General features: G+C 43.8%; 1 pseudogene; it reads left to right on the top strand.

Annotated features, from left to right (window-relative positions):
- Nucleotides 1-23292, top strand: part of LOC143641044 (contactin-4-like) — a 44514-nt pseudogene that overhangs the window by 5702 nt on the left and 15520 nt on the right.

Here is a 23292-nt window from a genome sequence, read left to right as displayed (position 1 = left end):
TCGGGTCTCCACCGATTATTATTCTCTTTCCTTTAAATTTCCTTAGAAGTGTTATAGAGACTCAATTTGCCCATTCAACCAACACACCAGGAAGAAGAGTCTCTTTTAGTTAGTGAAACACAGCATGCACACAAAGCAGGTATTTTAGCAATTGCACGGGGCCCAGGAGCTATTCCTAGTTGCTGCATCTTGAAGACTTTCATGGGAAGTTCACTTAGAATTGCAGACAAATCCCCAGCAAGCTAGTCAGTAGCACGTCAGACTGCTGGGAGAACCGGGGCAGGGTGCAGGGGGTAAATTTTATTTGCAGAAAGCTTTAAATATCAAATCAAATCAAGCAAGGGTAGCTACCCATGTCCACCAAGCTATTAATATGCTCCTTTTAAAGCTTCACAAGTTCCCCTTCTCAAACTCATAAGCAAACAAAGAACAACAATTAGAATAGGACAATTATTGTCTCCTCCCCAAATGCAGAGTTCTTAAGCGGAGGCATCTGGAAACAGGTAGAGAACCTCTAACAGGAACAAGTTTAGCAGGGAAACAGGGGTGATGGCTTCTTCTCCTGAGCATTCAGCACCATCTAGTGTCCAGAATGTGAATTCTCCCCACAGGACAGACTGCACCAATGGGCACCGGTGGTTCCTGTGCATATAATGGCCAAGGAAGGCAGCATCTGTGGAAATCCTCGTCCTTGCCTCGAGGTATACGTATCATTTCTTCTACTCACACTGCATCAGTAGACATGGCAAATGTCCCTCAGACCCAGTAATCTAGTTATTTCAGCAGAAAAGGCTTTATTAGGCCATTTTTGTGCAATGTTTACAATGGGATCCACTTTATGTCACTGACATTTAATGGGATTTATTTGAGACCCTTTTACCCGGTCACTCATTAGGGACAGTTAACTCATGTGTAGCAGCTGGAACACACAGCCTTGCCGTTTCTCCTTCCCAAACAGAAAGAACTCAGCCTGTGCCTGAAACCTGAACCTGGATCTAGACTCCCTAGAGAAAGAAAGGGGGGATTATTTGGTGAACATGTTTCTCCCCAGGTAAAATAGGTAGCCGAGGGTCCATTTCCCTTTCTTTTGGATCTTTTCTCACAGAAAAAGGAATGTCATGGCGAGATTTTAATTATACTCTGACTTGAAGATGCAACTTATTTGTCATTGACCCTAATTTTTTTTAATAATTCTTTTAGATTGTCATTTCTAGATTTCATCATAAATGAAGCATCCTCCCCCCCCAAAAAAAATTGTGAGAGGATAAACTTAGGCTATCTTCATCCCTTTGTTACTGGCTGGCTACTTTGCTTTTAGAGTATCCTTATTCATCATAAAAGTTTAGGCACCACAGAAAAGTCTTGGCCTTTAGAAAGATGTCCCAGCTGAGAAAACCTGCTAAAAAAACATGGCTCAAACCCCAAACCAAGAGTTTGCTTTCCTCCTGGTGGCTGAACAATGGTATGACCCCAAATGAGTTTTAGAGAGATGATAACTTGCTGATTAAAAAACATACAAACTCCTTATTAACCATTGAACCAAGTTAGAGGCTTTGGGAGGGGGGCATCAGGAGAATCCAGGTGTCCTTAGAACAATCTTCCTAATTAAATAGGTGTTTAATGCTATACATTTTGACCAGGCAAATCTAATAACATGGATAATCATTGGATGGCTGTTTCCCAAGTACCCACACTTGGCCACCCTTGATTGGTACTTAGATAAACCAAGACAGCTGTGTCTTCACCAGGCCTGTCATCATCTTGGGGAACCTCTGTTTTCTATGCTGTCTGTCCACCACCAAAACATCCTTCGGTGGCATGTGACGGTGTATACATGCCTGGTCTTAGCTAGACCATGGTACACTGAATTTTTGTTTCATCAGGATAAACTTCCAAATTAGAATTTAAAAGACCATGAGAAAAATCCACCCCCGTGCAAGACAGCAAGCACACTCCCACAGTTTGCACCTGCGGAAGTCACGTAGGTCGGCTCCTCTGTGAAAAGTCACTCAAGGGCACAGCAGAAGCATAGTGTGTTGTGTGTTTGTTTCTCTAGCTTTTTTAAAAGGTAGAACCTAACGTCTAAGCAGGCTACAATAATTAGAAAATTAATCATTTTTTCCGATACAACAATGCATTTGTCTCCAAAAGATAAATATAATTTTATGCAATGCCTCACTCCTGACAGTAGGGATTTTACTAATGTATTAGCTCAGATTTCCCCCCTGCCCCGGTGTGCAGTGCAGGAATTCATTGCTTGAATTTTAGTCAGGTGATACATTTGCTTTATTTATTCTTCTTCTTAGAAGCGGCATGAAACTTTAATTTTTAAGTGGCATCTGCTCTAGAATTTAGCTATCTTTTTAATTTCATTGTTCCGTGGTGTGTTTTAAATATTTACAGTTTAAATGCTAAGGAAATCTAAGCAGGCTTCCATTCCTTAACTTCCTCTCCCCCTTCCCGTCCCTCCAAGTGCAGGGCTATGACGCAGGGTGGTGAGGTGGGTCGAGGACTCTGGGGAAGGGTGACTCCAGGACACGGGGTGGTGGCAGGTAGCTGACGAGGGAGGGGGCACAGGAGACTTGTTTTATACTGAACAAAATGGTAAAATGATAAAATTGGGACAACTTGAGTAAATAAATGCTGTCAGAAAAAGATAGAAATAGAGATGGATATGGTTTCTGTCTATATGCATCCATATATATGTGTATGTACATATATGACCTATATACATATACCTGTGGACATATATAACATATATATATATATATATACACACACACACACACACACACACACATACGGATACATATATTTATGTTTGTACATATACATATATCTATGTGTGTGAATATATATACATATAAATATATATACACATATATTTTTATATATTCATATATATACATACATATATATTAATGAATATATATATGAATATATATATATATTCACACACACACACCCAACTCTGTTGGCTGAGAAGGCCTGGAATCAATGACCTTATCAACAATGAGTACATTCAGTGTCTACACCTTGGTTTCTCAAAACCATCTCCCACTACAAAGAACCAGGGTGCTCTGGAGAAAAGACTGACTCAATAGCTGTAGTAGGGAAAAGCATGAGATGAGCCTAGAACATCTTACTGAAGCAGAAAGCAAGGACATACACTCTGAATGACGACAAAAAATGTCAAGAAGACACAGGGGCACACCTAAAAGGACTCCTTGGTGCCAAAATGGGGACCATTTGAGCATTAAAATAAATCACTATAGGAAAGTATGATAATGTGTCAGATAAAATGAGTGTATGCCAATATATGTCAGCCAATAAATAAGGGCAAGAGGAAAGCGCTCTCTTGGTGTCAGATGTCAGCTGGTCCATGCAGGTGGACTGGTGGCCATGGGGGGGTTACCGTTTGGCCACCATCATGTAGGTCATCCATGCAGGCGGGGTTTGCAGCATATTCTAAGGCGGATGGGTACCCTCGGGACGTGAGCGTAGCCTCAGAATAGCTGCCCTCAAAATGCAGTCAGTTTCAAGGTGGGGGACTGTTTAAGTGAAAAATGGAAAAGTCACAGCGAGGCAAACACCGTGTGAGTGTAGGCAGGTGTGTGTGTGTGTGTGTGTGTGTGTGTGTTTCTGTGTGTGTGTGGAGAGAGAGCAAAAAGGTAGTAAGAAGATATAATAAAATATTAAATTTGGTGGCACCTTTTTGGTCACGTTGAAATCTCTTCAAAGTAAATGATTTTTTTTTTCAAAAGCAGGTAAAAATATAAAAGGAGGCTCAGAGGTAAGAGTCAATGACTGACAGCCACAGGGTGGGAGCTGTTGACATGGTGACTGGTGAGGGAACCCTCGGGTGGCTCCTTGATCACATTCTGGGTCCCACGTAAGTCTGGATAAGTCCTTCACCATATAGCCTCCTTGGGTGACGAGTCCTGCTCCTCATCATGTTCAAGTATGAACATTAGAGAAGCACAGGAGGCACGCAGATAAAGAAGGGTTTATTTAAAAAGGGGAACATAGACTTCTACCAGGAGGGAGGAGGGGGCCACAGCTGGTGTCCTGGTGTCCCCAGAAGCCAGGATGCTTTGCCTTTTGATATGTCCTGGGATTCCTCTGTTCTCCTTCCCTCTTCCCATGATCTCTCTCCTTCCTGTGTCTGTGACTAGACCCAGGGATGCTCAGGTGAGGTGGCCGGGGGAAGGGCCGTATGGAGCAGCCCAGGACACACTAATTAACAACTTTAAAACTCCCTGTAGGGAGGGACAATATAATTTATCCTGGGACAGGGGACCTTAACAGGTTATCTTGATAGGGTGCAGGAAGGGCTCTGAAGGCATTTCAGTCCAGCAGGGGACAGTCTCCAACTTCCCAGATTCACTCAGATTGGCCTCCTAGATCCAACCTGATGGATTCACCTCTCTATGCCTACTGCCTGTCTAATTCTGGCTGCACCTTTCTCGTGCTAAACACGTTCAGTGATTCCGGCTGTTGGAGGATTCTTAGGTCCTCCACGGGCCTGGGCGCACGAAGCTGTCCGTGAACCCACAGGGTGTTTCCCAAAGGGCTGTGTTCTGACTCACCCAAAATACAACTGGACTGTTACCTCTTGAAATTGGAATGCCACATGCTAGGAATGCAGGCTACGAGGGTGCTGGCTTTCTTTGGTAGCTTCTTGGGCACGGTGCACATGGAAATGTGGGCAGCTCTTGTCCATGTGAGCTACCTGTCCTCCACACGGTGTGTATGCAGCAGATTTGTTTAAGTGTAGCTTTTTTGCCTCAATCCCTATGAACTTTCATCCTGGATAAAAAGGTTGGCCCATGGGCTGGGCTTGTGACTCAGTGGTAGAGCACTTGCCTGGCAGAAGGTTGGCCCAGCTTAGAATCACTATGAATCTCAATTCTCATCTCTAATATTCATGTATTCATGATCTTTCATTCAAATATGTGTTTTATGCAGAATTGGTCAATATAATGTATGCAGCAATGAGTTTTGTTTAAGTGGGTTCAACGGTACAAAGCTGAACTTCATCTGCAGAGATGTTTCCTGAAGGGTTTTTGCCATCACTCATCAACAATCGTTGTTGCAGCATTTAAATGTTGTTAAAAATAGTTCTCTGTCCCTCTGCCCTGTGGCTTTAGAGGTAAACTGACTCTCAGCTCTTTGATGAGCTTCAGGCCTTTGAAGAAATCCATTTTTAAAAATTTTCCTTATAAAAAAAATGTATGTAAAAAAATCCTAAGAACATTGTCAAAACCATTACACTTAAGAAATTTGCTTACCAAAGAAATGCATTAAGATGACTAAACACATTAAATTAAATTGACTACAACACATTAAATTGTTTCCTAAAAGGCATCGAGGATGCCTGAGCATATAGATCCGTGGAAAAGCACTTGCCTAGCATGTGTGAGGCCCTGGGTTCCGTCCTTAGCACTGGGGGAGAAAAAAAACTAAACTAAAAGACACCAAGGGATAATCTTGGCACCACAAATGAAATGTTAAAAAAGTTATCAATGGGATGGTTGGTATTGTATAGGCAAAACCTCATCAAAATGGAATTCTTGTCCCATGAACCCCAAATACTTGTTTACAGAGAATAGCTCTAATTCAGGAAATCTTTTCACCAACAGCCAAAGTCAGAATGTTCTATGGCTTGGATGCCTGTTGTACGTTTGGAATTGGTGCAAGGAGTTGTTGATCTCATCGTTAACGGAGTGCTTAATAAGTAACCTGTCTTCATGGCTGTTACAGCCTCTACCACAAAGCAGTTTACCAACTGTCATCTATATGTTACAGAAAACACTGTAGAAAGTAAGAATGTTTGTAAGCACGAGGGCGGGTGAGCACTTGGCACATAAATTTCTAAGCAAGAGTCCCAATGATGTCATTCTCTCCCATAGGAACCGACCACAAGAATGAACATTGATTGAGGGGTGTCATTGATCCTACTTATTTTTGCTAATTACATCCAAATCCAGCCACAAATTTGCATCTCGAGTTCTAATTGCCTCTGAGAGTTCTCTGCACAGAATGGTAGCTACTGGAGTGACTCTCTTCAGAACAGAAGTCAGAAATACAGGTTCCTGCTGATCTTGATGAATTAGAACCAAAGGAAGGGAGACAGTTTGTTTTCGCAAGAAGCCATCTGTTTGTTTGTGTACAGCGCTTGTATTGAAATTGAAGGAAATTAATCCGGTAAAAAAAAAAAAGTATCAGAACTCATAACACGGTAAACAAGAGCACTCAGGAAACATACACTCTGAGAAAACCAAGAAGCTAATGAGGTTTCTAAACCTCTTTAGTTTAATCTTCTCTAGTCCCGAGGAGACCTCTCTTGGTGTGTGTACAGCGTCTGACTTATTTTGCATTGATTTTTGCTGCTTGGGAGCTCACAACGCAAATCAGCAACAAGTGCTCGATTAATGAATTAGTGGCTGTCAGCTTAGCAACTGTACCAACATGATCCTTTATTTTAGGGACTTCTCTGGTTAATAGGCAGCTGAATTTGCCAATTTAATAAAAAAAAAATAATAATAACACCTGTCCCAGACCCCTACACGTGCATAAAGTGCTGAACAGTTTCTTCAGGAGACTGCTGCCAATAAAAAGTGGGAGACAGGTGGTCAGGAGTGTGGCTCAGTGGTATAGGTGTGCTGATTGTACACTCCAAGTTCCATGTGTAAGCTTAGAGCTACAGCTAGCATTTTAGACCTAAAATCACCCCTGCGTGCTACCTGTCGAAGGCAGGAAGTTCATTTCTCTTGTAGCCTCTGAAACCAGTTGTAACCCATGGCAGGGATTCTTTGAATTTCCTTCTGCATTAAAATATCTTCAGTTGATGACACACACTAAAGAGTGCAGATTGCTAGATTATGCCCTTAGACTTTCTCTCTGGATGATTTGTGAATGAATATCAGGCCTTCTGCTAAGTGAAGCAAAGTGTGGTGGTGGTACATACCTGCAATCCCAGCAACTCAGGAGACTGAGGCAGGAGGATCGCAAGTGTGAGGCCAGCCTCAGCAATTTCATGAGACCCTGTCTCAAAATAAAAAATAAAGAGGGTGAGCGGGGGTGGTGCTGGGATTGTGGCTCAGGGAGAGAGCACTCTCCTCAATCCTCAGCACCACATAAAAATAAAATAAAGATATTGTGTCCACCTATAACTAAAAAATAAATATTTTCAAAAAAAAATATTAAAAAACGGGCGGTAGACATGGCTCAGTGGTTTAGCATCCCTAGGTTCAATCCCCAGTACCAAAAAAATAAAAATAGAAAAATAAATGAAGAGAGGCAGAATAACAGTTCTTACCACTCCTGGACATAAGTTTCATCTGTTAAAAATAGGATTGGTGGGGCTGAGGTTATAGCTAGTAGCAGAGCCTTGAGTGTGTGAGGCACTGAGTTTGATCCTCAGCACAACATAAAAGTAAATAAATAAATATATTGTGTCCATCTGCAACTAAAAAAAATATTTTTAAAAATAGGGTTGATGATAGAACCTGTTTGTTAGGAATAAATGAAATAATTATAAATGAAATCAGTAACTTAACATCAGCAAGGGACTTAGCAAGCATAACTGCTATTATTCCTTTTTTTATGTATGATATCCAATGAGACATACTTGTTGGATAAATGAACAAATAAATGATTATTCAAATGAAAAAATAAATTGCCAAATCAGCTATCCAAAGTAGAATTGGGGAACCTCTTCATCCAAAAAAAAAAAAAATCATAGAGGTATATGGTTTTAGCCTAAGATTGTCTGTCTTCATTTTATAGGTGAGGAAAATTTAAATTCAAAAACACCAAATGACATGTCGATTCAAAATCGGGCTATTTCGCTGGGCACAGGGGTGCCCACCTGTCATCCAGAAGCTCAGGTGGTTGAGACAGGAGGATGGCAAGTTTAAAGCCAGCCTCAGCAACTGAGTGAGGCCCTCACCAACTTAATAAGATCCTGTTTCAAAATAAAATATAAAAAGGGTGGGGGATGTGGCTCAGTGGCTAAGCGGCCCTGACACCAAAAAATAAAAAAAAAAAAAAAATTCCCCAAAGGCGGGGGCTCTTCCTAGAATCTTGCTTACAATAAGATTTGCTCTTACCTCCTTCCCCCAGTCGAAAAATAAAATAAATAAAATAAAAATCCTGGGCTGTACCTACCTATTCCTGAGGGTTAGTGAATCAATAGATTTTTATTATGTGGCTTACAAAAAGCTTTAGGCATTGAAATAAGGGGATTTCTGTCCCATTACCTCGTCACCAGCAGGACCCGCTATTCACTTCTCATTTCAGAAATGTCACTCATCCCGTAGTGACTAGAAGTGCATCATCCCACTTATCACAATTTTGCCCTATTTGGGGGGAAACAAGCCAAAGCATATTCTACCACTTGATGATAGACTGCTTAGGACCGAGACTTCTCTTTATAACAACCAGAGGTGTTTTCTCTCCATGATTGAGTAAAAGGGAAGAACTCTGTGACCAATAGTGTCTTGGTAGCGGGAATGTGAGCGTGGGTTGATGAGAACTAGGGCCCCCCAATAAATACTGGAGATGATTGACAGAAGGGAATGGATTTGGTTAGTACAGAATACAGACGCGCATCAGAACACCTCATCGCAGCCTATAAACAGGCACAGACATCGAGTGTCAATTTAAAAAGAAAACGCGATACCAAAATTAAAGTCCCCTATGAAAGATCAGCTCAAATTTTCCAGAGGAGATTTTCATCTAAACAAGTTCACTTTGTGAATAGTCGTCTAATTCACAGCCGGAAACATAGGTCTGCGACTATAGGAGAGAATCTGTCATATTCTCTTGTTGCCTGGTCTGATTTGGATTCATCTTATTTGCCGTGATTGGTTTGGTTTGGGTTTAGTATTGAGAATTTTCTGGAATATGGGCTGAATCCAGAATGTGGATCCTGTAGGCAGTGATTCGGCCTTTATATTTGATTCAAACCCTTTGCCGCCCTTGTGCTCTCTGACACACGTGATGAGATCATCTTGCCTCGGAGGGCAAGTAATTAGGTGTTTGTGAATATAACTTGGGAGTATATGAACTGTCTCCAATCAGCAAGCCTGTCCGCCCTCAGCAAAACTGTCATGTAAATATTGACCTTAAGAACTAATTGATTAGCTGGGCACGCTGGTACATGCCTGGAATCCCAGGGGCTCTGGAGGCTGAAGCAGGAGGATCACGAGTTCAAAGCCAGCCTCAGCAAAGGTGAGATACTCAGCAACTCAGGGAGACCCTGTCTCTAAATAAAATGCAAAATAGAGCTGGGGATGTGGCTCAGTGGTCGAGTGTAACTTTACTGAAAATGCAAAGTTACTAGAGTCTTCTTTCTGTTTTCCCTGAGCATCTGCAGAGATCTAACCTCAGGGCTCCCCCGCTGGGTTCTGTCACTTGGGGAAAGTTCACATAATGAGCAGTTTCATCTTTTTGTCTTCAAAACGACTTCCTGGCTCACATCTGGGATTCCCAGATGACCAAAGCCAAGCCACTCCTGCCTGCTCCTGGGTGCGGGGTTGGAGGCCCACCATGCTGTCTGTCTCTGGTCTTGTTTCCACTCTCAGATCCCACCAGGGTGATGGTCCCCCCTTCCAGCATGGACGTCACGGTGGGAGAGAGCATCGTCCTGCCATGCCAGGTGACCCATGATCACTCCCTGGACATCGTCTTCACGTGGTCCTTTAATGGACACCTGATAGACTTCGACTGAGATGGGGAACACTTTGAAAGAGTCGGAGGGGTAAGCATTAACGTCACCCTGTCCACAAGTCTGCTGTCAACTCTGCACAGCAATTCCACAGGCGGGTTATGTGTTCCTGTGTGTGAAGGAGGAGACTGACGCTCCTAGGAGTCACATTCTTCCAGTTCCTAGATTGCCACACTCAGTTTTAAACTTCAAAGTCCCAAGCTCTGTGCCCCAATCCATGCTCTTGACCCTAGACCTGATTAGAGAAAGAACTTCAGAATAGTCACCTCATATCTCTTTAGGCTACTAATTGTCCTTCCCCTTAGCTCTTGTAGAAGACTCATGGTTGCAAATTTAGGATTTGCTTTCTTGATTCTAAAAGTCTGGTGAGGCTATGTATTATTTGCAGGTAATTTTAATTCAAGTACTTGATTTTTGAAAGGCCTTACTTTTCACGGTGCACTTTATCAATAAATACATAACAAGGTTAAATCTAGAAACAATTGACAGTTTGTGTCTATCAGAATCATTCTGAAACTGGACAACATGGTTTGTGCATGTAATCCCAGCCACTCAGGAGGCTGAGGCAGGAGGATTGCCAGTTTGAGATCAGCCTCATCCATTTAATGAGACCTTGTCTCAAAATTCAAAATAAAAAGGCATGAGGATGTGGCTCAGTGGTAAAGTGCCCCTGGGTTCAATCCTTAGAACCAAACCAACAAACAAAAATATCATTCTCAAAAAAAATTTTTTTCTTTGCCCTAACCCAGCTCTGCATTCCTATTGGTAATGAAGATTCTTTCTGGCTGCCATTATTTTGGAGGCACCTAATCAAAATACAGCAGAATTCAAAAATGGAGCTATAATTTGAAAAGCCCTCCCCACCCCCTACATTTCCAACATAATCTGATTTGCACATTATCTTACCTGCTTTAGGTTGAGTATAAATGGCTTAAAGCTCACCATCCAGGACATGAAGGGGCATCTCTTCTACCGAACGTCTGATGACATGCAGGCCGACTTTCTCAAATGAGTTCCAGCTACAGAATTCTGCGGAACAATTTGAATGACTATTTTTTTCTCTTCTTCTCAGCATAGAATCCAACTGGCACCATTTCAGATAAATAGGAGAGAAGTTCATGCATTGCATCAAATAGAAGTCGCAGTTCATTAGGGACTGTCTCTTGGAACCCTGGTTGAGAGAGGCTGGATGACACGGCCCATCTGAACTACTCTGGACCTCTTCCACGGGGTTCCGCTGAATCACTGTGGCTAAGTGACAAGATCATTACCTATTTCATGAGGGCATTGAAGCTATTAAATACCTCGAGGTCTAAAAAAAAAAAATGCAAATCCCAGTGCCTACCTCAAAAGAAATACTGCATAAACTTTAGTGCTTCTATTACGCGGAGGAAGGATAACACTAGTTGTGATTACAGGAAATGCAAGTTGAGAAAATCCTGTCTATATTAAGCAGAAGAGTTGTTTGAACATTAAAACCAATTTCTTGGGCAAGAGAAGTAGTTATAAAAAAATGTCTTCTCCAATCAGAATAGAGGCGGGACAATCAAATTGGATGTCCTCGTAATCACTCACATGTGGCCTCTATGCTGTACCAGAACTGACCGCCTTTCCTCTGACACTTTCAAGGGCTCTGTCGGGAAGAGAACAGACCATGGGGTGGGGGTTAATGGGATAAGATGGCCCTGTCGTCCTGGGTAAGAGCATCAGTGCAGATCTCCCTAAACAGTTTGGTCTGGTTGTTTCCAAGGGAAAGTCTCTTTCTAGGAAATTCTTACTTCGATCCTATTTATATATATATATATATATATATATATATATATATATATATATATATATATATATATATATATATATATATTTGTTTCATTTTAAAGATACAAATCTGGTCAAAATTGGTGAATCACTAGAGCATGTACTAAATCCCAAAATCAGAGAGCATATGGTAGGTTGCTGTGCTCCGAGACAGGCCACAGGAAGTCTCTTTGACATTCAAGTCCCAGTGAATTAAGGAGATGGTATAGGCATGTCCTTACTGCCAACATGGCTTCTGTCTTAAAATCAATGCACCTTTCATATTCCCTATGGGAGGCTGGTTTTTAATCCAAACCTCTATTCAAGTGTTATATGTCACTTGAATATTATGTTTCCCCAGTCAAAATATCTTAGGTAAAAAAAATCATTAATAATAATACTGATAGCCGGGCACGGTGGTACACACCTGTAATCCCAGCAACTTGGGAAGCTGAGGCAGGAGGATCGTGAGTTCAAAGCCAGCCTCAGCAATTTAGCAAGGTGCTAAGCAACTCTGTGAGACTCTGTCTCTAAATAAAATACAAAATAAGGCTGGGGATGTGACCCAGTGGTTAAGCACCCCTGGGTTCAATCCCTGGTGTCAAAACAATAATAATAATAATAATATTGATGATGGTGGTGGTAATGATAATTCCTTCTATTTGCCTAATAATTTAAAAAGCACCTTCTTATATATTAGCTCCCTAATCCCCACAGAATCCATAGGAAATAAGTTGAGCATCTATTATCTCCTGTTACTGAGACATGGTCAGTGCACAGTAAAAACTGGATGAAAATCCTAAGTGTTATAAGTAAGAGACTTTCAGATTTAAAAAAAAAAAATTTCATACCTCTTCTTGAGTTAGCTTTAAGGTCTTTGACATGATTGTTTCAGAAAGAAAATTGATGATGACCATCAATAATACCAGTTTAAATTTACGGTGTGCTTCACAGTCTGTAAAAAGGATTTTGAGTAGCCGCACAATCTGATTTGATTCTCAACCCCACAGCACAGTGGAGCAAGACATCCATCTTTCAAAGGTCAATAAACTAAGGTCCAGAGAGATTAAGAGACTTAGATGAAATCACACAGCAGGGGTCAGCCCAAGACAACTAAGTACCAAACTTGAGCGTTCCCTTTGCTCTGTGCTTTGGCCTCTGTGCTAATCCCCCGACAGTCATTGGTAGCTTCTTCCATTGTCTTTGGTAAATATAAATGTGATGGGTTCTACTGACACACAGGATAGGAACTCAGGACTTGCTGACTCCCAGTGAGAATAAGGTCTTTCTAGAGAGTCCTATAGCAAAATATTATTAAGAATGGGGACTATGTGGCTGACTGTAGGGGTTCAAATCTGGCCCCGATTTTTAGTAGCTAAGTGACCGTTGGCAAGTCACCTCACCTGTTTGTAGCAGAGTTTCCTCTTCTGTGAAATCAAAAGAGTGCCTGCCTCTCAGAACGTGTTTAGTGAGTTAACAGAAATAAAGCACTTGAAAAGTAGCCGCCATATGCAAAATACCATTGAGTCTCACCAGGATGGTGGCCATTTGCAGAAGGAGCACTTCAGGATCTGGGTCCGCTTTCCATTCTGGAGGTTGGAAGGGGAAAACTCGGGTGGGCCGGTAGACCATAAATTATTCTGCTATTCTTTGGGAGTTTGGAAAGAGGCAGAGCATCTCAACACCTGGCCTGTGGGATGGACCTATGCTTGAACAGATGTTCACCAGGCTCTTGATGAACAGGGATAAGAAACAAGAGTCCTTCATTCAAATGCCACCTTTGTGCCAGCCTGAGGAGGGAACCTCTCCTGTTTATTAAAAGTCCCACGCTGTTGAATGCTGTAGAAATATTTATGGGGCACAGAGACATCTCTAGACCCAGGGATGTAATTAGTCCTATTCATCTGCTAATCAAACATGCATTTGGCATTTGGAAAACAAATTAGCACCCGTTCCACACTAGGTGATGGGAGGTTTCCCTGGAGAGCCTGGTCTTCATAATCCTTTAATTCAAACCTGGGAGCAATCAAAATTGCTGGCTGTAGAACAAGGCTGTGCAGGAAATTGCCAAACGCCTCCAAATGAGGAGGGAGCGGTTTGCTTCCTCTTTCTAAATGTGGAGTTGCAAAGTGTGGGAATGCCAACGCGGAGGGCAGGGAGAGGACATTTTGGAGAAACCCCCAGGACCAGATCAGGAGCCACCTTATAGTGGCAGAACTGCTCCAGGGAGCCTGAGAGGCCACACACCTGAAATTTCTGGAAGGTGCCATCAGAAGGCGTTGGTGCTGCGATGTGACAATCAGGAGCATCCACAGGCCACGGCCTGCGTCGCTAATGTTGTCATTGGCCGGCGTAAAAATAAATCCATTTGTCACCCTGTCTTTCATGTGCGGAGGATGTTTAGAGCTCATTAAAAAGTAATTGTAGCCCACTTTCCCCTACTTTATCAGCAGGATTCAGCTGGAGATTTGATGATTCGAAACATCCAACTGAAGCATGCTGGGAAATACGTCTGCATGGTCCAAACCAGTGTGGACAAGTTATCGGCTACAGCAGACCTGATTGTAAGAGGTATTGGATTTTTTTTCCACCCCCCCCCCCGCTCTTTTGTCTTTAAAACATTTTTTGTGATATGTACTCTGGCACAGAGTTCTAAGACCTCAGTGGTTTCCAAGTATGGAGGGAAAAAAAAAAAGACGTGAGCTACATGTCACCAGTCCCCAGAAGTCTCCAGAAGTTCCTCCTGGGTCAATGTCAGAAGCTATAACAAGCAAGCCCAGTTTCTTTATACTGAAAGTGACACCTGCAAGCACCCCCAAATTAGGGCAGCTGGGGTCCCTGTGATTTCCTAGAATGACCTAAGATTAACCAAAGCCAATAGTCTCCAAAGGGGTTTCACCTGGGCCTTTCTGGGTCTCCTCTGGGCTAACCCATAGTGTTCTGGGCAGCCGGCTATTTGAACAGTAGTTTAAGAAGTTTATATCAGACTGCTACCAGATTCATTTTTTTCTTGTAAAACTAATTGAGTTTGTTTTTTTTAAATATCACTTTAGGGGTGACAGGAAACACCCCTTTGGTTGCCTAGGATGTAGCGAATAAGCTGAGGTGAATAGCAAAAACTAGCATTTGTGCGAATCTCTTGAGTGTCGCCAACTTGATGTAACCTGGACCTAAGCTAAGCTACACCCACGGGGCCCGATCCAAGTTCCGCTTAGTGTATTTTCAAGAAATACCTTTAAATAAAAATTAAAGTACTGGTGAACCAGTGTGCATACCAGAATCAGGCTGGTGCATGCTGGGGATTTTCTAAAGTATTAAAAATAAAAACTGGGTCAGGAGGGTAGGTCAGGGATAAGCAGGCTGACCTAGCATGCATGAGACCCTGGGTGGGATCACCAGCACCATAAACAAAATTGAATAAAGAAAATAAAAATCAAGATAAAGCCAACCCAGAACATGAAAATAATATCTTGGCTTGCAGCACCTTGGTCAGAATTCCTAACTATAGGTGTCGAGCCCTCTTTAGCCAGCTGGCTGAGCTCAGGTGGAGCTTCTAGAGCAAGAAAATAAAGACCCAGGAGATCAGCATTGGAGGCAGGGTGAACCAGGGAACAAGGCATGGTGGGAAATACCTCCAATTCTGCGCTGTATCCTCTAGGTAGAAGGTGACAGGGAGATAGATTTGTAGGAATTATCACCTTAAAGGTGCTAAGGTTAAAGATAGGTTAAAGAAAAATAGCATTTATTTCATGTATGCTTTGGTTACCTTTAAATTGCCTTTTAAAAAAATCATTCTGTCATGGTGCAGATAAGAGGGGAAAAAATCTTATAACTTAGGTTGATCTGCCCACAGAATATCTTAACAGAAACGTGTTTAATGCTACTTAAAAAGAAAAAATATATACCAGAGTCGATCTGCTCTCTCCTTAGGGACAAAAGGATTCTATTGCTGGAGATTTATCCTCTATTTAATTAGGATAATGTTCAGATCAGCCGTTTAAACGCCAATAAATTAGACTGATAAATATTTAAATCAGTAATACTTGAAGTTCTTAAATGATATTGTATACTTCATTTCACAGAGAATAACATCGAAGTTGCAAATGCAGCCTAAAAGAAAATCTAGTTCTAATCAGCTAATAAGGCCAATAAATTAATATGCCATTTTAAACCCTGATCTCTTATCTTATCTCCTCCTGCTTTGTCTGGCAGACTTTCTGCACATTACAGTAGAGAGACCCTTACAGGAGCCTGTGAGAGATTTTGATGTTTGAATCGAGTATGGCTTTGAGAGCTGGGACTCCCCCTCTCCTCAATCCATAGCAGCACCTTCAAAGGCCACCCCTGAGCAAGCAGCAGACACCAGTCTCAACCCAACCGTCCCTCTGCTCTTGTTTGTCACAAAAAAAAAACAACTTATATGCACCCCTGACCATGTTATCATTTTGCTCAAAGGACGGACAGTTGCACATGTCATCATTTTGAAAGAGACCCAACTTCCCTAAAAACAAAAGTTAGCAAACGTTCCTTCAGGTCATAACTACACAGGTTGGTGGGGGTGGGGTCAGGAAGATAAAGAAAAATAAACAAAGTCCTGAAAATACCATTTTTTTCTCCAAAGGTCAAATTCTTACGACCCTCTACATTTCCTTCTTACACATGGGGGCCCATGGTGGTCTCAGATACTTCCTGTCCGTGGTGATATTTGAGGAGTGTGGAGGGAACACGTTTCCATTTTGTGATCTTTGGGTTCTGAAGGCCCATTGAAGCAGTACCCATAAAGAAACAAAGGATGGAAGGGCTAGGTTGAGGTATCCAGAAAGGAAGAGAGAGGGGAAGGAAGGAAGTGTTTCAGTCAACTTTTTATTGCTATGATAAAGAGGCCGGAGGAGGACAATTTAGAGGAAGAAAAGTTTATTTTAGTGCCTGGATTCAGAGGTCTTACTCCAAAGATAGCCAGATCCACAGCTGTAGGCCTGAGGTGAGGCAGAACATCATGGCAGACGGGCTTGAGGCAGGAAAGCAGCTCAAGACATGGTGACCAGGAAGGGGAGAGAGAGAGAGAGAGAGAGAGAGAGCGCGAGCGCGCGCGCTAGCTCTGCTAACCAGGGACAATATGTAAACCCAAAGGCATACCCCAGTGACCTACCTCCTCCATTCACACTCTATCTGCCTACAGTTACCACCCATTTAATCCACATAAGTGGATTAACCCAACTGATCAGGTCACACCTCTCACAATCTAATCATCCCCCCTCTGAATATTCTTACATTGTCTTTTGGGGGACAGATCACGTCTAAACCATAACAGAAAGGAAGGAAGGAAGAGGAGAGGTGAAGGAGAGAGAGGAAGAAGAGGATATTGTTGTCTAGATTCACCTGGTTGATAAGAATCTCCAAGACCCAAGGTTGCCTCAGCCCCAGCTGGGTGACATTAGGTGGACAGGCTGAAATGTCACCATGGAAAATTGATCAGTTTCCGTGAGCAGATTTCCAGATTCCTTAGCCAAGAGTTAGAAGGAGAAGATAAATCTGGTGTCATCCGTGCATCTATAAAGATGGTGTATTTTAAAAGGAAAGAGGACGTTAGGGCGCCCCCTACAGGGAGAAGCGGTGAATCCCCGGGCAAAGTCTGGGGGAAATTGAATCCGACTTTGCACCCTCTGAGTGGGGTCTCTTTATTTTTCCCTGTCCCTGGGACATGGCCCAGTGGTACTTGGGGAGGGCAATCAGTTGATCTCTCCTGGAGATCAGCAAACCCCTCCTAGGAGTATCTCCTTCCACTTGTCAGATGGGTACGAGATGTGTCATCCTGTCCCCTGACGACCCCCGTCTCTCCTGAGATGCTCAGTTGAGTCTTGTTTCTGCCTGGGCAGAAATTTCCCCGTTGGAAACTAGGATGCATCTGGTTGGGTCTTTGCCCTGTGCCTGTTGCTCTTTAGTCTTCCTGCCAGTTGCTCTCCACTCCTCTGATTCTTAATCATTCCCACGCTTTCATGTAAGTCTGATTTCCCCTCCTTAAAGGCTTAAGGGCTTGGTCAGAAACAAGGAGTGTTGGGAGGGGTGAGAAGAAAAACACAGCGGTGACCTGCCGAGAGGACCAAGGAGGACCTTCAGACGCTCACCCAGTTCTGACATTGCTTTGAAGAAAGAGGAGTCTGTGACTCAGGAGCGCTGCCCCTATTCACAGCCATCCACTTGCACACCAGCGTGTGGCCCTCCTGGACATGGGAGGAGCTAGGGTGTTAGTCATCCCCGGGCAGCAGAGTTTTACAGAGCAAGGCAGTGACCCTCAAAGTTCTAAAGCTAGTTCTGCTCCAATCCACATCCTTGGTGACCGAAAGGACCCTTTTCAGCAGAGAATAATCACGAAACCAGGAAGAACTGTCTATCTTTGGTCACCACCGTGTCCCCAGAGAGCGGTGCCCATGACCCCCAGGAGGAACCCACACATGTATATAAAAAATGGAGGAATGAACTTGGACCCTAAGGTGGCCCGATATTCTCTCCTCGCATCAGGACAAATACTCTCCTGTAAGGCTCTGGTTGTGTGGTGGCTTTCCTTATTACCCCTGGAAGCCAGGGGCACGCCTCCTTGATCTGTGTAGCTCCAGAGCCCAGCACAGGTCCCAACCCCTAGCAGGTGGTCATAAAGGATCTGTTAAGTGAGGAGTCGGGGAGGGGATCAGCCATCTGGTGCGTCATTTACCAGGTCATCTGCCATACTGATCCGACTCCTGGAGTCTCATTCTTTGCCAGGTCCTCCGGGTCCCCCAGAGGCCATGACCGTAGATGAGATCACAGACACCACTGCCCAGCTGTCCTGGAGACCGGGGCCTGACAACCACAGCCCCATCACCATGTATGTCATCCAAGTCAGGACTCCATTCTCCGTGGGATGGCAGGCAGTCAGTACAGGTACCACGCTGGGTGCTGGGTGCTGGTGTCTCTCGGGGATTTCCACAGCACAGTGAGACGGACAGACAGCCAACTGGGGCAGGAGCCAAGGGTCAACTGCAAATGATGCAGTGTGGCCGGGTCTCCCAGACCTCAGCCCGCTGTGGCCGTCAGTGACTTACTAGTTTTCTCTATAACAACTGATGCTTCGTTGGGGTTTGGGGTTTTATTTTGTTTTGTTGTTTTTTGCTTCTCTTAAGCAATAGTATCTGTGAAGTGATAGGTCTGTTACTGGTTTTTTTCTTTGCTCCTTAACGAATTTAAAACTGGTTATTAAAAAAAATTGCATGCATCTGTGTATTCATTAAAAATCATCGTTGTACCACTGTGGTAGGTTGGGAAGCCGTGGGTTGTGCCAACCTTATTTCTATTTATTTATTTATTTTTGGTACTGGGAATTCAACCCCAGGGCACTTAACCATTAAGCCACATCCCTCACCTTTTTCTATATTTTTATTTATTTATTTACTCATTCATTCATCCATTCATTCATTCATTTGTGTGTGTGTGTGTGTGTGTGTGTGTGTGTGTGTGTGTGTGTGTGTGGTGCTGGGAATTGAACCCCAGGGCGCTGAACCATTAAGCCACATCACTGGCCTTTTTTGATGGGGAGGGAGTTTTACTGGGGATTGAAATCAGCAGTGCTCAACCACCGAGCCCCCTCCCCAGCCCTATTTTGTATTTTACTTAGAGTCAGGGTCCCACGGAGTTGCTTAGTGCCTCACTGTTGCGGAGGCTGGCTTTGAACTCACGATCCTCCTGCCTCAGCCTCCCAAGCCGCTGGTATTACAGGTGTGCACCACTCTGCCCAGCCCCTGGCCCTATTTTTTTTTTCCATTTTATTTTGAGACAGGGTCTCACTGAGTTGCTTAGGGCCTCAGTAATATGCCAGGCTTTAATCCAGTCTTAGTAAAGCTTCTGCATAACTTTCCAGAAAGCAGTCTCTAGGAGCCTTTTGAACTGTTGCCTCTCAGTTTAGATGGATAGATTTGGGGATGAAGAGGTGTGAAATATTTAAAATTGTCTTACAAATTTTAGCATAAATTTTTTTTCCGGATTATCCTTAGTGGCAGTAATATTTTCACCTTCTTTCCTTTTTAAAATAACTTTTTATTATTTTCTATAATTATGATATACTACTCCCTATATTTCTTAAAGTTTCATAATCATTTTGCTTTGGGGTCCTAATTCTTACACCTCTGTCAGTATCTCATTTTTAAATTTAGGTTCATTTGAGCAGAAGGTTGGATGAACGGGTAATTCCTGCAAGAAAGTTACACATTTCTATAGTCCCCGAGGGCTGCCTGTGTGGCCTCCACGTTTTAATGTAGTGGGACCCAATTTTATGCAATTTATATAAACTATTGATTTGAACAACCCCTACTTTCTTATTTTTTTTCATTTTAGCTTAATCGAATCTCAGAAACAGGTTTCCGTGGTAACATTGAGTTTCTATTGAGTCCCGGGAGTGTTTTAGAAGCATCTGGAAGGTAGGCAGTGACTTCTAGCCTTGACTGCTATCTCTCTACAGCTTCTGCTAAACGGGCGCAGTAAGAATTCTGTAAGAACAGACACAACAGTTTTACCTGACCCATTGGATAGCTGTCAGAAGGAAAGCTTCCCTATATAGTCCATGCAGGAAAACCTGTTAGTTGATCCTAAGAATAGTCCCGGTCAGGTAGCTTCAAGCTTGGAGGGCTTTGCATTTTTATGAGGTCATCTGGTGGCATCTGATTTGAGTGTGTTAGTTGAACAGAGCTTGGGGGTTACTCTCTGTAATAGCAATTTATACAGCCACCATCAAACCACCTACCAGGCCCTGAATGAGGTGATAGATGGATGACAGACAGATGGATAGATGGACATTCCTATCCTCCCAACATGGGATCTGCATTGGTTTATTTGTTTTCTGGGAATCCTGCGAAACCACCTCATCTTGTGATATCTTGCAGTCCCAGAACTCACTGATGGGAAGACATTCACTGCGACAGTGGTGGGCTTGAACCCTTAGGTCGAATACGAATTCCGTACCGTCGCAGCCAACGTGATTGGCATTGGAGAGCCCAGCCGGCCCTCGGAGAAGCGGAGGACGGAAGAGGCCCGTGAGTAGCCCCCCTGGGATTGACCTCAACTGTTCCAGCAGCAGCTGCTCCTTGGAGGGGCTTTCAATTCTTCACTACTCTTCCCACCAGAGGAGTCTGTGTATTAGCATGTTCTTCCCCTGAAACGATTTTAAAAGATCAGAAATCAGGCCAGCAGGAGGTGAGCTGGGCAGGCAGTGAGTTGTGATCACCAGTTGGGTCTTCCACGTTGGGTTCACTGGTAGAGCAAGAAGCGCTTTCAAAATCCAACTCTTGCTGGGTGCAGTGGCGCCCGCCTGTCATCCCAGCAGTCTGGAAGGCTGAGGCAGGAGGATCGCAAGTTCAAGGCCAGCCTCAGCAAAAGCAAGGTGCTAAGCAACTCAGTGAGGCCCTGTCTCTAAATAAAATACAAAATAGGGCTGGGGATGTGGCTCAGTGGCTGAGTGCCCCTGAGTTCAATCCCTCATCCCCACCCCTCAAAAAAAGTCATTCTTCATGGGTTCAGAGGTCACCAAGATCCTAATGGGATTATTAAAAATAAATCCCCAAACCCACATTTGAAATGACATCCTCTCACAGAGATCACTGACGGCAAAGGAAAAAAATGTCTCCAGAAAGCTCCTCTAGAATTTTCCTGGGGTCTAAACCATCCCAGGAGCTAAGACTTAGAACATCTGGAGACAGTTTGAGCAGAGGGAGAGAACACCTCTTCATCTGGGCCAGACTTCTCTCCTGTGAAGTGGTGCACCCACATCGGTGGTCTTTGTAGAGATAAGCCGAATGGTTTCTGAAGGACTAGCACTAGCAATGTTCCTAAGCAAATAAGAAATCTGACCCTACTCTCAGGGAAGAGAAACAAACAAACAAAATCCATCTAAATCTAGGTCCTTGACTTTAACCAGGACACACCCCCCACTGTCCAGTTACATACCCCAGCCTGACCTTGTGGACAGTTCTGCCTGAAGTCTTGCAGTCACGTCATGATAGCCCAGCTAACCCGAGGCTTCCTTTGCCCCCTGCAAAATTATACTTGAATTAATTCCACTCAGCAACCCTGGGGAGGAAACCAGCCCAATTTCCCCCTCTTTTACAGAGAAAAGTGGGGATCAAAGAGGTTAAGACAGTGAGCCAGGGGTCACCCTCTGCTCACCGCTTCCTCCAGCACCCAGCTCAAAGCTCACCTTCTTCTGAGAAGCCATTAGCCCACCCCGTCCAGCAACCTGCTGCTGCAGAACACCTCAGCTCCTCTTCATTCTGTCTCTGCTGAACTGTGCCGTGGATTGGCTCTATAAACGATCCCCCCACGCCCTTGCCCTCCACCTGGATTGTAAGCTCTGCCTGAGCAGAGAGGGTCCCCTGTTCCCTTTGTGTTATCACCACGTGGATAATAAACACCTCACCAAGCTTGGAAACGCACGCACCTCTGTTCTTTACTCCTCCCTGGAACCCCTGGATCTCTGGGGATCCAGCTGAGCCATGGGTCAGACATGCCCCCTTGCTGAATGAGAAACAGGTAACTGAGAGCTATGAGAGCCACGTACACTTCACCTCCTTGAAGGTGTGTGTATCCGAGTATTGGCTGGCCGTGAGCCACCAGGAAGCCACCAGGCTTCCCCAGCAGTCATCTGCCATCGCTTGTGTGACATGACTTGTTCTGTGTCTCCTATGCAGTTCCTGAAGTCACCCCGGCCAACGTCAGCGGTGGTGGAGGAAGCAAATCTGAACTGGTTATAACTTGGGAGGTAAATGACACCACAGGGCATTGGTCTGGGCCATTGTATTCTTTCAGACGTAGCTGGGAAGCCTTCCCCCCTGTCTTGAGCCGCTAAAATCCATTCAAGTACCAGCGCTTCCTTTCCCCTAGCTAATGGGTAGCAGGAAATGAAGGTGCTAGCCCATCCATGGTGCAGGCAAGTTTTTTTTCATTTGATTCATCTCAGGAAAAAAGAATCAGGAAAGAGAAGCCAACACAAGTTATTAAAAAGAGAGAGAGAGAGAGAGAGAGAGAGAGAGAGAGAAATTAAAGAAAAAGGTTCAGAGAAAACCAGGGTTTTTTTTTTCTTCCTGAATTGCTACATGGTCAATTGATTTAAAGCATCTGCCGGCCAGAGATTTAGCTCAGCACCAGCAGACTCGCCCAGCAATTGGTTTTGCTGCTGGATTAGGAGGCATTAAAAAAAAAAACAACCTGAAGGAAGGTTAGTCACCAATTTATTAAAAAAATTGATTTTGAGAGAGAAGGCGAGGCACTTTCAGAAAAGGGTCCTTTAATGTTTTTGAAAGATTCTAGTCTGTGGCTGTAAAAATGAAATCATTTCCTCTCCTCCGAGCCCCAGCAGTGGAAGCAATCCCTCACCCCCCCACCCTGGAGCTGAGCTCTTCTCCTCTGAGCAGGAAGGTCCTGCCTGAGAGGCCAAGATGGTCTAGGTCCCTTGGCCCAGTGAAGACACTTTGGCACTAGAGGGAGATGCTGGGGGTGGGGCGTGGCATTTCCCCCAACTATCTCCTTTCAAGGTCAGAGTTGGGAGTGACCCTCGGAGCCCAAGGGTCCCCTGCAGATTGTCACTGAGTGCTTTAAGCCGGCTGTCAATCTCCAACCTCCTGAATATGTTAGGTAGATTACTGGCCCACCCTAAATTAAAAAAAAAAAACTTGATATAATCGTAAGAAGCAGAGAAGGGAAGAAGGTAGACAATCGGGTTTGGGTGTTGGCTTTGGAATCAAACT

Source organism: Callospermophilus lateralis, unplaced genomic scaffold (genome assembly GCF_048772815.1).
Source record: "Callospermophilus lateralis isolate mCalLat2 unplaced genomic scaffold, mCalLat2.hap1 Scaffold_83, whole genome shotgun sequence".
NCBI lineage: Eukaryota > Metazoa > Chordata > Mammalia > Rodentia > Sciuridae > Callospermophilus > Callospermophilus lateralis.
Note: the sequence above shows the minus strand (reverse complement) of the source record. Positions and strands in the feature narration are given on the sequence as shown.